This window comes from Terrapene carolina, unplaced genomic scaffold (genome assembly GCF_002925995.2).
Source record: "Terrapene carolina triunguis isolate 2854851 unplaced genomic scaffold, T_m_triunguis-2.0 Scaffold236, whole genome shotgun sequence".
NCBI lineage: Eukaryota > Metazoa > Chordata > Testudines > Emydidae > Terrapene > Terrapene triunguis.
In genome coordinates, this window is record NW_020664587.1 from 18,268,429 (window position 1) to 18,286,519 (window position 18,091).

Here is an 18,091-nt window from a genome sequence, read left to right on the forward strand (position 1 = left end):
TCTATGTATGAACCTTTAAGGGAGGGTCCTAGTTTCCTTCTAAAAGCAGTTAGGTTATTGCATAAGGTTTTTTTTTTTTTTTTAAATCTACATAAGCAAGAATTAATCTCAGTATTTGTTAACAAAACTCTTCACTACACAAGAGCAAAGGGATGGTATGAATGGTACAGGGACACCAAATAGAGAGAAATGTGTTGTGTGTAAAGCAAATAGCAGTTTAAATAAAATGGAGTCCGTCACTTTACATCAACATAAGAATGGCCAGACTGGGTCAGACCAAAGGTCCATCTAGCTCAGTCTCCTATCTTCTGACAGTGGCCAATGCCAGGTGCTTCAGAGGGAAAAGAGAACAGGTAATCATTTAAGTGATCCATCCTGTCACCCATTCCCAGCTTCTAGCAAACAGAGGCTAGGGCCACCATTCCTGTCCATCCTGGCTGATGGGCTTATCCTCCATGAACTTACCTAGTTCTTTTTTGAACCCTGTTATAGTCTTAGCCTTCACAACATCTTTTGGCAAAGAGTTCCACAGACTGTGTGTTATGTGAAGAAATACTTCCTTTTGTTTGTTTTAAACCTGCTGCCTATTAATTTCATGTGGTGTGACCCCTACTTCTTTTGTTATGAGAAGGAGTAAATAACACTTTATTTACTTTCTCCACACCAGTCATGCTTTTATAGACCTCGATCATATCCCCATTCTTCGTCTCTTTTCCGAGCTGAAAAGCCTCAATCTTATTAATCTCTCCTTATACTGCAGCCGTTCTATACCCCTAATAATTTTTGTTGCCCTTTTCTGAACCTTTTCCAATTCCATTATATCTTTTTGAGCTGGGGTAACCACATCTGCATGCTGTATTCAAGATGTGGTCATACTATGAAGTTATATAGAGACAATATATTTTCTGTCTTATTATCTATCCCTTTCTTAATGACTCCCAACGTTCTGTTTGCTGTTTTGACTGCCGCTGCACATTGAGTGGATCTTTGCAGAGAACTATCCGGATTGACTCCCAAGATCTTTCTTGAATGGTAACAGCTCATTTAGACTCCATTTTATATGTATAATTGGGGTTTTCTAATGTGCATCACTTTGCATTTATCAACATTGAATCTCATCTGCCATTTTGTTGCCCAGTCACTGTTTTGTAGGAGAATAACACCCAGAGTGGATTGACATGAAGTCCTTGCTATAAAAATGTCCTGGGAGGCTGGACTGTTTGTCTGGTTCGTCTGCCGGAAAGGGGGGGGGGGGAGGAGGAAAAAACTCAGCAACAGTTGTCAGTCCAAATGTGTAGTAGAGATAATACTAGGCAGACAGATAAAACTGTCCTCAGATCTTTCTTCTCAGTGATGCTTTCGTGTGCAGAATCCAGGGCAGAAATGCTAATATGAATTCTGCATACTGTGCTGACTGCAAAATGTCTACTAATATTTAGTCCTGTACGTCATCAAAGCATGGTACAGATAAATGAATCTTCTCATCACTCCGCTGATGCATATAAGCCACTCTCATCTCTCTTCTGCAGAGAGCGAAATGGAGTCAGGCCAATATTTTCAGAGGTGGGGTGCCTGAACTTAGGATTCTGACTTTATATTGAGGCACCACAGTGAAAAGCAGGCCACTTCTAGAACTGCAGTGCCACTGAAATCAGAGCTCTAGGCGCTCCGTTTCTGAGAACCAGGCTGCTTTGAAAATGCCTTCCTACAGATTTAGGGCTGGGCTTTTGAAGACGCCTAGGGACTGAAGTGCCATGACATTTGAGCGCCCCGCTCCTTTGGCAACCCCAGCCAAAGTGCCTCACTTTAAGTGACTGTAAATTTTGCCAGTGTCCCATGTTCAAGAGCAGAGCCAGTTTTGGAACCTGACTTCTCCTGCATCACAGTCTCCATTAGAGCAAACTGCCTCCCCTCCAATAGCAGGTCATATTCTAAACCATACTGACTACATCAATAAGTAGCTGGAGCTAGTGACCCTCTTGCCAACCCTCCAGCCCCAGCATGAATGGACTTTGGCATGGCTGCTGTAGTTACAGGGAGAATTGGATTAAACGAAGGACAATTAAACTCTGCAGATGCAAGTCCCTCCTTAAATGGGTGTCTTTAGTGATCATCTGAAACATTGGCCCACAGACGTTTCCTTACTAAATGTGAATAAAACAGAAGAATATTTAAATAATGGATGAGCCAGCAGCACAAAGTATAATTTTATAGAATTCGTCCTACAAATGAGGGGCCCAGCAGATGGCAGTAGTGTTCCACAGCGTAGGGCTATGAGGCAGAGGACTAAGTGATGGGGTACAACTGCCATCCAAATCTCAGCCCTGGCTATGAGGTGCATTGCTGTGTGTGGAATGATGTCCAGGACTTGACTGAGAAGTACAGTCTGCTTGGTAAATAAAGCCATCCCTTTAATCTCCAAGACACCAGTCGCCAGAATACTTTGTAAAGGTCTTCAGGTTACTTTTTTAAAAACTTGGGCAGGATCAGAACTCAGGAATTCCATGTCTCCAAGCATTTCTAAATGTTGGTGACTTTTTCAGAAAGTACCACGTCGTTCAAATAAAACACTGTGATCTTGTAAACACACCTGCCAAGTTGCAAAGTGGGGTAAATTCATAAAAAGTTGCAGAATGTGATGTTCAGCCAAATGATTATATTTCTGGAATAAAATATTTGGCAAATCATTTTTTACCCTTTGCCCAAGTGCAGTCACAAATATGGTCGCACTGGAATTCACTTTTGAATTTGAAAACATAGTGGTGACGGATTTTCTGTTTTTTGCATTCGTCTCCTGCGTTGTTATTGAAAGCGGTGGGAGGCAGGGCAAGGTCCTGTAATTCCCACTGTTTTCAGCTGCACAGGGGGAGCTGTCCAGCACGTCCTGCCATTTTGTCTCTATAAATGTAAATTAATGCGTCCACCCTTCTCTACCCTGGGCATTGTGTAATCCTAGCTCTAGGTACATGTTTGAATGAAGCCCTGATAGTGATACATGCACTGCAGTACTTGGCCTGCGAACACGGCCATGCAGAGCAGCATGGTACCAGGACTTGTCTGAACATGAAGCAATAAAGCAAGTTGATGTCTGTCTGTAGCGTCTCCATTCAACTCCCAGCTGGCACTAGGGACATTCTCCAAGTGACATGCTCAGTCTCACCACGTTTGGCTCAGCGTTTCGCGCTTGGCCACAGCGTTCTGTAAGGCACCTTGCACAAGCTGGGTGGTTCTCCAGGGTGCACAGCGAGGGAAGTTACTGGAACCCAAATCAGCTTTCTTTATATTTATGAAAACAAGAAAATGTGGCACCACCTGCCTGTCTCTAATTTAATTAGGAGGTGCCACGTTCTTGTGCCTTGGCCAAGAGAACAGCTTAGCAGGTCCTCTAGGAGCCAGCTGCCTCTCACATGAAGCACCTTCGTATTCAATTCCAAGGGCCTCCAGGGCCTGACCATTCTGCTGAGGGCAGGCTTCTGGGGCTGCTGTCAGCGTAACTCCGGTCCAGCTGTTCTAAAACTTCCCCCAACAGGAACGTTTCCAGGATTCCAAGGGAAACAGCTCTTTGTTATTTTGTTAATTAATGTTTCCCTGGAGTGTTTGCAACTGAAACAATATGGTGGCAGAGATGGGCTAGTGTGTGAGAATTTAGCAAATCAGTCACTTTCACTTACAAAAGAGAAACTGAACTCTGTTTCCCAGTGTTACTAACTTTCAAATTTATCAAAAGTCTCACGATAATTGCTGTTTTCCTTAAAACTCCAGCTCCCGGAGTCAGGTGGTTACTAGAGACTCAGCTTTTTAAAAAAAGTGTTTCTTCCTGGCTATGGAGAAAAGCCTGAAATGTAACCTCTAGAGGCTCAGTAACCAGAATGCAAAGTGCACTTATTTTAAGCATCTCCTGATTGTTAAGGCAATCTGCTTGAATATTGAATGCTTGGGGTTGGCACTGGCAATATTCAGAAAAATGCAAAAAGCATAAGGTGTGAAAAGTCAATAAGATTTTTTAAAATTAATTTTCAATGAATTCTGGTGTAATATGTAATACAGAGTGGGAAATTCGTTTTAACAATCAATTGGGCTAAACTGTAAGATGTATTTTTATTCTTTAACATCAATATGAAGGGAGCTCAGTGTATTGCAGCAGTGACTTTTGGGGTGAAGCTTTCTTTGGGCTGAAATCAAAATGCATAAATAAGTATAATCTTCATCCTTGTGTAAATTCAGCTGAGTTGCAACAAATACTAGAAAGGGTGGAAGAGAAAACCAGAAATTCAAAGCCTCCGTGGAAGAAATCAAGGCAGTTATGAGTTGACACAGCCTGAGCTAGAACGGCTCATCAGTGTAGGGTTTGGAATGTCCAGTGTGCGTAATGTCTGAGGCAGGTGGCAAACACCTCACCATTGGCAAGTCAAGGCTGGTGATGGGCTAGTGACCTAACCCCTGGAAATGATCCAGCTATTCCCAATACCTTATACAAGGCAGGCTAGTAGGGGATGGAAGAGCTGATTGCACTCAGCTGGAGGTCTGTGGGGTTTCGAGCAGACATTGCTCTTCTATAGAAAGTGTATTTGAGCTCCAGCAGCTGTACAGACTCTGTAGGGGGAATGCAGTGCCTCTTGTAATTGTGCTGGCACAAGGAACTTCTCCCTCATTCAGCTTGCTCACCGGCAGCCTGGGTCTCTTGCCTGCGCTTAGGACACAAGCTCCTCCCCTGCAAACTAAAGGCAGATGCACAGGAGGGCAGGCTCCAGGTCCCTTCTCCATGGGAATTCTCCAAGTTCCTAGAGCACGGAAATAGTTGTCTTCACTGCATACATTCAAACAGCTCCTTTGCTGAGAAGGTGGTGTGGAGCCTCTGAACCCTCTGGCACCAGTTCAAATCCAGCCTGTGGCAGTAGTGACTGAATGTTTTTAGCATCTGATGGCAAATGAGGAATAAGTTGGGATAAGCTCCCCACCCAGAGCCCATGCTATAAAATGTGACTTACAAGCTTCAGCTGAGGGCCTCAGGATTCAATGGGCATTAGAGAGTGAATCCACCTGCCCCCGCTCCCTTGGATGTCAGGCCTGAGTCCTGCTCACTGCCCTGTGTTGCTGTGCTCAGCGGAGAACTCCTGGGTTGTCAGCACAGCATCTTTCACCAGCACAACATTCACACGCACTATTTCAAAGAGCTAAAGAAAGTGATGTTCCTGTATCTCCTTAGCACATCCATCTTTGTGTCTGTACGTCTCACAGCGTGGCCACTGCTCAACTTAGAGAGAAACATCCAGGTAATTAAATACTGGAAATGGTGTCACAGGTTAAACAAGGCCTCTTGGTGCCAGGAGCCTGTTCTCTGTGGTGCAGACGTGTGGGGCCAGCAGGAGAATTAAGAGCTGGGCACTTGCTGGAAAAGGGAAGGAGTTTTGGTTTTTCTTTATAGCCAAGTCAGTGAAGTTTCTGGTGTGTTTGGAGCACTGACATCCAGGGCCTGCTTGGCTTAATCAAAGGTGGGTGTTCGCTGGAGAAGATCTCAGGCCCCATTTTACCTGTGGAATCAGATTGGATGTCAGCTGACTGCCATGTATGACACATGTCCCTTCGGGAGTCACAGAAGCCAGCTTCCCCCCACAGTCTGCTCCCTGCATACAGAGACAATTAAATACATGTAGGGAAATAAAGAAAAGGAGGGGTTTTAGCATGACCATTTGCATCTCATTGTCTTGTCTTATCCCTTTGCTCTGTGTGTATGCGTGTGTGTGTGTGTGTGTCTAAGGGCAGCCAGATCTCTGCTGCAGATGTGCTCTGCACGCCCTTGTGCAAGGCTTTGTTAATTTCACACTTGGGCCAGAGTGCCCTAGTGGTTCAGTCCAGTGTTCTATGTGAGAACAGGAGTCAGGAATTCTGGACCCATCACCTCCTCTCTCTGGACTCTTGGGTAAGTCACAAAGGGCCAGATCCTGGCCTGATTTGCATGGGATTGCAGAAGGCAAAAAACAGGGCAAGGTCTTGCCCAAATTCCCTGCCTCAGTTTCCTCACCTATAAAGGGGGTGAGAGCGGCTGGGGCTGCATGGTGAGGAGTCAATGCTCAGCGATTGTCTGTAGAACACTGAAGATGGACAGTCCCTAGGAGACAGGAGCATGAGCAGTAGCTGTGTCATCTTGGCCACACGCCAAGTATACTGCATGTTGAGGGTGTCATTGACCTATGAGCTGGTGTAGGCTATAGAGAAGGGGAAATCAGTGGGTTCTTACATCCTCCAGCTGGTGCTTAAATGAACCTTGTGGGCCGGAGAGGAGAGTGTCTGCTTGCTGCTCTGCTACTAAAATTATCAGAACAATGACTGAACCAACAAGTTCCTTGGTGAGGAGATTCCCTGCAGCTTGCCGAATGCAGATATCAACATATCCCACAGATTCACGGCTTGGGTTTCAGGTGACTCTGAATAATATTCTGCCATATAACAATTTCATGTGATTCCTTGTTCAAGCTCAAGAACTCAATTGATAATGACTGCCTATAAAAGTTAATAGCAGGGTACATTAAAATGTTTGCAGGATTATCTCTAGGCAACTGCAGCCCTATATTACTAGCAGCAGAGTCAGAAGGCCGTAAGCATATCAGATGGGTTTCCTGTAGGCATCATTTTCAGAGGGAGCTTGATGCAGACGGCAGGTCAGCGCAACAGGCCTGGATTTCCCAGTCACTACTCAGAAATAGCCCTAGTGCCTGAAGGTTCAGCAGCAGCAGCACCAAAGCCCCTTCCCAGGGATATAACCACAAGCCCAGCCCCAAACAGGATCCTAGTTACCAGTGAAACCATCTCAGGGCCCAGCTGTGGCCCTGCCCTGCTGCCCAAAAGCCAGGAGCTCGCACTGGGGTAACGACACTGAGTGGGGCTTAGGAGATGTGGGTTTAATTCCTGGCTCTGCCACAGACTCCCTGAGTGACCTTGGCCAGGTCACTGAATCCCTCTGTACTCACTCTGAAATGCCCCACTGGGGCGGGGCTGTTGTTAGCAGTTCAAAGGCTATGGCCATTGAAATCATAGGCAGGAACAAGGCCTGGCTGGTGAAGTGCATTGCTGAGGGCCTTCCAGGGGCTCTGAGGGTGGCCCAGATGCTGATCTGATAGAACACACTGCTTCAAGCCTAGCTGCTCTTCCCAGACCAGCAGAAGCTTCCTAGCCCTTTCTCGTATTCTTAGGTGCGGTGATGTGTCCAGGGTCTCAGAGCAGTGGCAGGGCTCTTGGTTTCTAGCCCTGGCTTTGACAACTGCAAGGCAATTAATGTTCGCAGCACAGGGCAGTGATTAATTGTTATTAAACGTAGCAGGATAAAACCTTAAGTCCTCTGAGCTCCCAGGGTGGTTTGGATTCTCCCAGCTCCCCAAACTGGCCAACCCACAGGACAACAGGTATGGGCTGGGCCTTTGACATCTGGCCAATCGCAGGACAACAGTCAGCGTGGGACTCGCAGGAGATCCCAGGCTAGAAGCTTTCTTATCAAACTTGGGAGCAAAATTCAGTTTTTCCTTTCAGCCAAAAGCTCCTGGTGAAATGAACTTGAGGAGAGTTTCTAATAACTAAACAGACGATGCAGCCATGCGTCTTGGCAAAGCCAGCGCTGTCACAAAGTGCAAAATACCAAAATATTTATTCTGCTGTCTGTATAATGTTATGTACTAAAAGTTTTTAGCATAGGTAGAGATCTAAGGTGAATGGTGGGCTCTGAGCAGCTCGGAATCCATTATTTAGTGAGAACATGGTCCCAGGATGTTCCTGGCTTGGCAGACCTGCAGCCAGAAATAGTAAGTTAGTGAATATAGATCATCATTTACTTAAGCACCAGCCCTGATGCACCTTTCTAGGGAAGCTCTAATTTATTATGCATTGTCATTAGCTGCAGCAGGCAGCAGGGCTTTCATTAGAGCCGGAGTTAAGGTCTGTTTTGGCTGCCTCATCAGCATCAGTGAACTGCGTCCCTGTGAGGTTTGATACAATTTAATTAACCTAATTAAAAGCTCTGATTGCAGAGATGATTGGGGTAGAGCCAGCAGCAACTGCATATTTATAACGAGCTGGAAGGTGTGGGACTGGAGCCAAATGATATGCATCTCTAATGAGCTGGTGCTATTGAAGTGTGGATTTGGAACACTAACATTTATTTTTGGCAACAATGGCCAGTTTATCTTTACATAGAAGCAATCACGGCTTGATCAGATGGAACAGGCAGCTCAGTGCAGCGTTCCGTCCCTGGGTCTCCCCTACCCAGGTGAAAGCTTATGTCCAAGCAGACACACCGCACCGCCACCCCAATGTACATACACCCCTGCCCACCCTGCACGCGCATGCCCACAGTGACGCGTCCACACACACCCCACGCGCTAACAGTCGAGTGTCACTGCGAGGGACGGGGCCAGGGTGTTGCATGAGGAACACAACAGAAGTGATGGGTACATTGGCTGGGGAGCCCCTCCCCCCTTTGCTATCCACTCTCTTCCCTGAGCCAGACACATTCTCCCAAGGAGATGGCAGCAAGCCTGCGCTGGACCAGTCCAGGGCTCAGCCATGGGAAAAGGAGACCCAGACCCAGCTGCCTGGTGGGACCCTGAGGGACCGGGAAAAGCCCCATTTGGAAGGCAACAGGGACAGAGGGGTAATGAGCCTGGGGGACGTTGGAGTGAGGAGCTGGCCAGACCAGTTCTTGTTTTGCAAAAGAAACTCCCACAATGGCAGCTCCTCTTCCAACTTCCCCTCCAGCTCCAGACGATTCCACAGCTCCTGGCCCAGCCCATCTGCGCTCCCGCTTGCCACCCCAGCCCTTGGCTGTGTGAACACCGCGTTACCCACAGAGCTGGGCTGAGCCAGGACTGAGGTGCCACGCACAAGCAGCGAGTGTTTCCTCCGCCAGCAGCACAGCTCAGCGGTGACAATGGCCTCTCCATCTCACCCAGCAGCCTGCTGACCGCTTGTCCCGGGCCGGGATGTTCTCTTTCCTTACCAGGGCTGGGATTGCGGGCTCTACCCAACCAGTCCCTAGCACAGGGCAACCTGAGCCCCTGGTGGAAGGGAAGGGGCAGCAGCCCCTGAAGCCAGAGGGTGACCTGCCATGTGCAGTCAATCCTTTGTGTGCTGGGCGTTCAGTCACCCAGTGAATTATAGTAACTAGCTGTGCCATTCTGAATCCCCAGAAAGGCTCCTGGGACGAGATCAATCTGTTCTCGGAGATTCCATCTGACACGCCAGCGAGGCCCTGGCTTTATTTGAAACCAGCAATCTGTGCCAGCTCACTCCTTCAGCAGATGGTGGTGTCAGTACGGAGGTGTCAGAGGGGCTGTGGCCTCAGGGAGCGGCGGGGGAAGGAAGGTCTCGGGCTCCCCCACCCCCAAGGCAGTATCAGCACAGGGCATCAAGGGTGGCTAGCCAAGCATAGCCACGGGTCCTGCCTCCAGGAGCACGCAGCGACGATCAGACACGCGGCACATAGCAGGATCGGGACATGCGTCGGTATCAGCATGTGCAGGCCAAGGCCTGGGCTCTGGGCGTCTTGGGTTGGGGGGTCAGCTCTGAACCCCCTCACAGTATTGATTCCCACCCCCCAGTAAAGCACCCAGGGCCTGGTGGAATGCTGATACCAAGCAGGCTGGTAGAGGAGCCCCAGGGATCCAAGACATGGGCCCACATCGCAGCGGGTCCGCAGGGACAGAGCAGCCTCACCGTGACCCCAGCCTGAGCCGGCAGGGCTTCCTTCCCATCCTGTAGTGGGCGGAGAGCCGCTGAGAGCTGGTGCCAGCCCCACACAGCAGCAGGCGGGGTTTGGGACAAAGGCTGTGTGTGGGGGAGCAGAGAAGGGGCAAGGCAAGCTGGAGGGCTATGTTCGCAGAGCAAGTGCCCAGGGCAGGGGGGACAGGCTTTTCAGTCCCCTTCCCCCCCAGGTGCCCCACACAGCCACAGCTCAGATCGGGGAAGGGGCCCTTCCCACACCCCCACCCCACACTGCATGGGGCATGGCCTCCTCCTGCCCACTTGACAGCTGCTGCAGTGCCCCTCGCCACTGCCCACTCACTGCATCCCCAGGGGTGGCCGACGAGCTGCTCCCCCTGCATTGGCAGCTGCCTGCCCCGCTGTGCTGCTCCAGCGAGCGGTGGGATGGGGGAGCCGCAGGCAGACAGATGGGCGAGCCACCAGCCACTCTCGCCTGCTCTCTGCTGTGGGGCTAGGCTGTCTGGTCACCCTACGTGGGGCGGAGACTTGCCCTTAAAGGCTGCCTGGCCCCCTGGACCATGCACTAGGGTAATGGCTGGGAGGTGTCACAGCTGAATTCAGGCCTCAGCTCGGTACTGGGGGAGGGGACAATTCTTAGTTACTTTAACAACCCACCTGTGTTTCCTCTGCCAATGCTGTGGGGCCTGGAAGGTGGCTTACTGCTCGCTGTCTGTCCCCCCAGCTGCTTGGGACCCCAAGTGATGCTGTGCACCCCGAAGGAGAGCATCACACTGCCCTCCAGAACGGCCTGTCTGTCACAGATGTAATCAGTTGATTAGTCACAATCCCCTCTGACTCGGAGGCAGTGAGTGAGCTGGATAATCAGTGCCTGGTGAGGCTGCTCCTGCCAGGGGCTCCGTTACCTGAGCCCAGGGGGTCTTTGTGCTTCTGTAACACTGACAAATCCTGGTCGTCAGCAGGCAGGATCGAACCGGGGACCTCTGGAGCTTAGTGCATGAGCCTCTACCGCATGAGCTAAAAGCCAACTGGCTCTGAGCTAAGGTTGTCGAGCAGACCCATTTTAACTTTCTCTAAGTGGTCTTGGTGCCACTAGATGGGACAGACCCCCCCTGCCCCAGGAGATGTGTGGGTTACACTTCCTCCGCCCGTTGCAGGGCTATCCCACCCCGAACGCAGCTGGAGAGCGGGATGGAGTCAGGAGCCACTGGGGCTCAGTTCTCCCAGGCCGGAGGCTGTCTGCAAACATCAAGGGTACCTCGCCCTGAGCCACTCCTCCTCAGCGGCTCCCCAGCCCTGTGCAATAGTTGGGTCCTTGTGTCCCATGTAGCCCGCCAAGGCCCTGCCTTCCAGCTGGTTGTGCCGTGTCTCTCCCTGTATCCCTTTCCTGAGCTGTCCCCACTGAAGTTTGGGGCCATGTTAGTTCCCACCTCAGCTCTCAGCAGAGAGGGGGAAGCGGGAAATGCCAGGTGGAGAGGAGGTGGCATCAGACCATCTATCCTGGCCCAAGCCTCCTATGCAGCACAAGGGGCCACAGCTGGGAGGCTAAGCCTGCCTGGGAGACTCTAGCTGAAATAATTACACTAAAAAGAGCCCTTCTGATAATGAAGTTGAAAGGAAAGCGAAGATAATCTACATCTGCAAGTGCCATTAATCTTTAAAACTGGAACGATCCATGAAAGCGCTGCAGGGCGTATGAAGTAAGGTGTGATTCACGTCTGCTTCTTCCCAGCGCAGCCTTCTGAGCGGCTGATTTATTGGAACAAGGCAACTTTCCTGCATTGTTTCAACAGAGCAATGTTACATAATAAGGTAAACTGTTTTGCTTTCTTTATCAATCAAAGCCTCTCCTTCATGTTTTTAATCATCTCACAGTCGTTCTTCTACAGCCGGACTTGGAGAGCATCAGAAGGGACTGGAAGCTCTTTGAGATCCAGGGCCCTCACTCCGCAGGCATGCGGCCTGCAAGCGCAGAGTTTCGCTCCCACTTTGTCTCCAGAGACACTTGGGCCCTGCACAAATTAACCAACCTGGGCCCAGGGACTGCCAGTGTCAGCTCCCAACCGCACAGGAGGGCAGGTGGGAAGGAGGCGACCAAGTGGCCACGTAGTAATTTGACCTGACCAGGAAATGAGGGTCTCTAATGGATCCACAGACACACACGCTCTGAGAATGCTCCGAACCCCCCATTCAGGCTCAGCCTTGGGACGGTGAGCCAGGAAAGGCCCCCTGATCTCGGTTGCCTGGAGGAGACGGGAAGTGATAGACGGCCTGCAAGCGTTTGACTGAAACACTCCCTGAAAACTGCAGCTAGTCCCTGGAGACATGTCAGTGCCTCACTGCTGATAATCCCTTAGGGCTGGTCTACCCTGAAACGTCCATTGGCAAAGCTACGTCTCGCTGGGGTGTGGAAAGCACTATGCCAACCTAACCCCCGGTATAAACAGCGCTAAGCCAACAGAAGCATTCTTCCATCAGCCTAGCTCCTTCCACTTGGGGAGCTGGATTTACTACAGCGACCGGCGAACCCCTCCCATCGCTGCAGTGAGCGGTTTGAGTGTAGACGTACCCGCAGTAATCTACAGCTGCTAGGAGCAAGAGGGACACACTGTGTCTGAAAGCAAGGATGACACATAGACCAATGGCTTGAAACTATAGTGCGGGGCATTCTTTCACCCAGGCTGTCCAGCTCCCATCCCGTGGCAGACCCCTTGCTGTGCACTGGGCCCCTCTGTCTAGGGCTCTGTCACATGGGGGCCCATTGCTCATCAGGAAAAGCAGAGTGGCTGCTGCAGGGCTGAACATGCATCACCCTCTCCTTATGAGAGGCTTCTCCTGCCCTTGAAGCTATAGTTTGGGCATCCTCTGCTGCGCCAATGCCCCTGTATGCTGCAGGACGATGAGCCAAGGGGCACTGCAGGGAATAATTCTTATCCAAGGCTAGGGCTGGTGAGAGCTCCATGTTCTCCCCAGATGGCAGAACACAGCAGGCGTGGGTTCATGTTGGCCAAATAGTTTAGCAATGTGCCTGTGTCACTCAGGTGTACCCGCCCCATCCCTGTGCCGTCTCCATTCCCTGTGCCACTTGGGTCTACCCTCCGTCCCTGTGCCTTCTCCGTCCCTGAGCTACCCAAACATACTTACTCCATTTCCACTTTGGCTGCTTTCATTTTTTAAATAGCTCTCTCAGGAATGCATTTGCTTCTATTTTCATGGTGGACTGATTTGCTGAGGCGACCTTTTAACTGAATCTGAAGAGAGGTGGGTAGCTGCTTCCCATCCCAGCCCTGGAAATGCTCCTGACCTGTGACTTTGAACCAGTTCAAAGCTGCACTTGGCTCTGACTTTTGGCCATACCTCTCAATAGCTCCTAATTAATGGAATTTTCTCCCGCACACCCAGAGAAGACCTCAGAAAGGCATTTTCCCTCACAGTTTCCTTAACCGCCTGCACCGGCTTGTGGATTGATAATATATTCCACATTTTTTTTAGCCCTTTCAAAGCACGTGCTCCCTCTTTCAGCTCATTTGGAGGTAGCGGTGGCTGCTGGAGACAGGCTGCCTAAGTGGGCCTGGCCAGGCACAGAGCTCAGATGTGGGGAATGCTGGATCTGCCATTCAGGTTTTCTTCTGAACTGCGCTTCACCCCATTAAAGAGTTTTCTGTGCTGCCTCTGCACTGGGTCCTGGCTGCTTACTACAATAACCTCATTATAACAGGCAGCCAAGCAGCCGCTGAGACACCTCACTCACAACTACATGTGCTAATGGCTCCAGCAATGGTTCCTGGGAGCTTTAAAGAATACTTCCTCCAGGACGCTCATCCAGAGGAACCTAAATTCCTCAGTTATCAATACATTAGCAGCTCCACTAGCTGGATGTGGCTTTGTTATTTGTTGGGCCTCAAGCAACACAGCATCTACATGTCAATGTCGAGCCCAGTGCAGCCCTCGGTGACTCTTACTGTGATTGTGGGGAAAATGCCCTTTGCAGAGTTGCCAACTCTCGTGATTTTGTCATGAGTCTCACAATCATTATTATTTCCCTTAAAAGCCCCAGCTCCTGGAGGCAAGTGGATCTGAGATGATGTCAGCCTTCATTCTTACAGAAAAAGTAACTTTCTAGCCCTCGTGGCTGTGGAGAAAGCATCAAAATGTGACCCTAGTTCATCCTGAAGGCTCAAAAAAGCAGAAGGCAAATAAAAAGAACCCCACATTTATTCTTGTCACACAATCTCATGATTGTAAAGCCAATCTTGTGATTGTTGGAGAGCCTGACTCAAGATTTTTGGGCACCTGGGCTTGGCAATATGGAGGGATCTATAGGGACCACCCCCCCCCCCCAGCGTTTAACAGCACACAGCACTGCCCCTAGTGCCAGGGGCTGCCCTGCTGCAGCAGTTGGTGTTAGTTGATTCAGGTCACAGCCCCTCCAGTGCCACACTGGGACAAGCACGGCCTCCGAGTGCAAAGCACCTGAATGAGTCACCCCCACCAGGGGCTGCAAGGCTGAAGGGTTCCTCGGAAGTCTTCTAGCCAGATATTGAGCCAGCCCAGAGGGCGGAGCTTGTGAATTTAGAGAGGATCCTAGAACAAGAACATATGCTTGCAAAATTCTGGGCTGCAAAATTTACCAAAGCGTCTTATAGGAAAGCATGCAGGCCAGACATGGTATAATGATACTGTGAATATTTTTAATGCAAACCAACAAGAGACGAGGAGGACAGCTAGCATCAGGGAGTGTCTTTGAATTTGTAAATTTATTTGCATATATAAATCCATCAGTGCATTCCCTGTGCATAGCCATTCAACTGTCAAAACAAACCTACCCCCCAGAGGGATTCCCAGGGATTATTATCCCAGAGAAAGAAGTACAACGAGAAACCACATTTATCAGCAACTCTTCCCACGTGCAGGACTCAACACCTCTAGCAGTGAGTGGGGGATCCGCCCCCATCAACAGGTGGGGAGCTGGGGTGAGGTCAAATGGGTGCTTGGCCTGGGGTAGCCCCTCCTAAGAGGGCCAGCTCATGACACTGGGGTGAAGCACACAGCTGCTGGGAGGGTCACATTTTTCAGTGCCGTGTTGCCCTAGCAAACAAATGTCCCAGGATGCAGACAATAATGTTTTTATGAGACTCTAAATTTTAGACTCAAATGCTCTTTGTAGTGGACTAATAGCCAACACGTGCCTCTTCGTCTCATGCTGAACTTTCGTCGTCCTGCAGGGAAAGAAAAGGCCCTGGTGAGCCTGTACACTGAGCACTTTGTTCTCACGGATTTACAGAGCAAAGAGAATAATGTATTGAGACTCTCAGCCCGTGCCAGTTTGGCTTCACTTGCCCTTCTGAACTTGCCCTGAGAGATAATGTTTCCTTCTAATCTGCTGCCGTCCACCTACAGAAGGGACCTGATGAATAATTCTCCCAAACAAGCCTTTATTCTTAAGGCTATAGCTGGCCCTAACCCTTTCTCCCTCGTACAGAGTAATGGTTGTGTTCATTACATGATAATAGCCCGCGCTGTATTCCAGCCCACACTTGCCATGGCCACACAAACAAGGTTCAGGCTGCATTACGCTCCAGATAATGCTGCTCATTTGGCATTACTGAAAAGAATGTGCCATGGATCAAGGATCAGCTCTACTGCAGAGGCTCTGGTTTCCCTTCCCCGCAGGAGACAAGTGCAGCGTCCAAAGGGTTAAGGCTTTTAGCATCATCAATACATTTTAAAGGCGGCATTTCCCCTAGGTTCAGGTATAAACAGCAGTTAAGAGTTTCCTATTCATGTGTATTCTCTTCTTTCCAGGCTCTTATGCCACCCCCTCCCTGTGGTATTTGAATGTGTCCCTGGTGGCTTCAGCAATCGCCCCAGTTATATTTCTAGCAGGCAGGAATCTCCTGGGGATGAGAGATCTTTTCCTGTTTCTCTCGTACACAGATGTCAGAACTCGATGTTCAGGTTCCCAAGCCAAAGGGTAGCCTCTGTATCAAGGGAGGCCAGGTGATGGAAATCACCCTCCGGGTGATGAGTTGGGCACTCTGCCAGCCACCATACGAGTTATATTCTGCAACGCTGCCCCCCAGTAACAGCGTGGGGAGGAAAACAGGCCAAGCAGGTGCGTGGCTCTGACAGCTTTGGACAAGCAAGAGAGTTGCCTGCTGAGGCTGGTCCAGGATCTGCAATCAAGTGGCCAAGGATGCAGGTGCAGCGATGGACTCCTGAACGTACTTAGTGTGTTAGACTCACTTCCGCACTGAGGCTTCCACTTGGAGGACGTAATTTTCAGCTCCCTGGCAGCACAGGTTGGCCGTGCATGGAAAAGGGCCAGTGGAGCCTTGTCCAAGCATGAGTGAGCTGCCATAACAAAGCGGGGTTGAGAGATCAGCTGTGGTGTCAGGCTCTGGCCCGCAGGAGTGGGATGCCTCCCCTGAATATGAGCAGCCCTGTGAGTTGGTGCTGCATGCTTTGTCCTGCCTGAGAGTGGGGCATCAGTCAACCAGAGATCCCATAGGTTAGTCTCCAGTCAGACTGAACTGTAATGGCAGCTTGCGGAAGGCCTGGTGGAGCTCTGTACACCTGCACGTACAGACTGGAGGCTGGTGTATAATTCAAGCAGTCAATAATAATAGGGGTGACCGAATTGAGCTCTGGGTCAACACGCGCAGGGTGGCGACTGAAGCTCAGACACAGAGCAGTAGCCAGCTGGAGCAAACATCAGGCCATACACACATATGAAGGAGCAAAGGGTCTGTTCCCCGGGAGGTTTTTGTATCAAGGTGCGATGGGAAGAGATTGGGGAGCAAGTCTGTTGCCTTCACGCGGTGCCCTCCATCAGCAGCAAAAAGCGAAGCTAAAGTAGAGGAAATGCAGAATTGGAGCTCAAGTTTTTGTTGTAAAAAGCGAAAGACAAAGACAGCTAGAAGGGGGTGTCCAATGGGGTCCCTTTCAGGGCCAACATCACAAACCCTGACGATGGGCCAGCTCTCCAGGCACTGCACCTCAATAGCCAGGGAATCTCAGCGGCCAAGGAGGATATCCCCCTCCAGCTGGCCAGAGAACACAAAGCACACGTTGTCTTGCTTCAGGAAACACATGTTGCTACTGACACTCAACTAGCAAGGCCTGAGTTTGCTATTGTGTCTCAGGGGATGGGAGAGGTACACAATCAACACACTACACACTCGCTGGCTACTCTGGTTCTAGAAACTGTCCACCTAGCAATGGTGGAGATGACGACTTCTCTGAACATACACAGGGCAGCTACATCTGCAGCAGAGAAACATCAATAATTATCAGCACAGATTTTATGGAGCCTTTTAATAGAATAAAGCTAAGCTGAGGTCAGACAGTGTCGCCAGGCACTGACAGGGGCTCTCTTCCTAGCAGTAACTCCTGAGCTAAACAAACAGCTAAAGGTCACTCTGCGATATCACCTAGAAAGGCTAAAAAAACTCCTAGACCATCAGTTCTTACTGGTCTCTGCACTGAAGTTGGCTGAAAAAGTCTCTTTACCAAAGGGAAGTTACCAGGGCTGATTTTGACATATCATTGATGTAATTATTATTTACTGCTAAGTGACTGAATCTCTTCAGTGGCTGGGGTTTGCATTGTGTGTGTATTTTTGCATATGCCAATAGCTGGGTGTGTAGGGATGTGGTTGTGTGTGTGAGCCATGTGTGTGTTGAGTGGAGCTGCGCTGATTGTTTATCTCTGCCCAGTTTATGCTTGGAAGGGGATTTTCTCTCCAGGAAATGGAAGAAAAAGGAAAACACATATGCACATACACACACGTGTGAACACATGAACATACACATGACAAACCACACAAGTGCCTAACATACATACACAGAGTCAGGTGAACACACATGCATTATAGACACCAGGTTCCCTAATTCTCAATGAAGTGATGTAAAGAAGAAAAAGGACGGCTGATAGCAGCTTGGCTTCTTTCTTTCTTTCTCCGTCCTAGTGATTTACAATACAGCCTGTGGGTCCCATGCCACCCAGTCTGGGAACAGTTACATGGAACATGGTACCCCCAACAAATATTAGCTTCTCCCCTTTTCCAGAGGCCCCCAACAAAGCACTGAAATATTACGACACAGGACAACTTGTTCAGAGCAATCAGGAGCACTGAAAACCTGAGCAGGAACGGCAGTGTCCTTTGTGTATCATGAGGCTGGAATCCTGCCAAATTCCTCTGCACCCACAGCCTCTATTAAATGCGTCAATCATTTCTTGGCAAGCCAGGCCCCAGAGAAGAGCTGAGAAGCAACTTCAGACATTTCAGCTGCTTTCATTAAAAGGTGAAAAATACAGGCTTAGCGTGAGCTGGGGCTGTGCTGCAGCTGCACAGAGAGCTGGGAGCAGAGGGGCAGAGGAT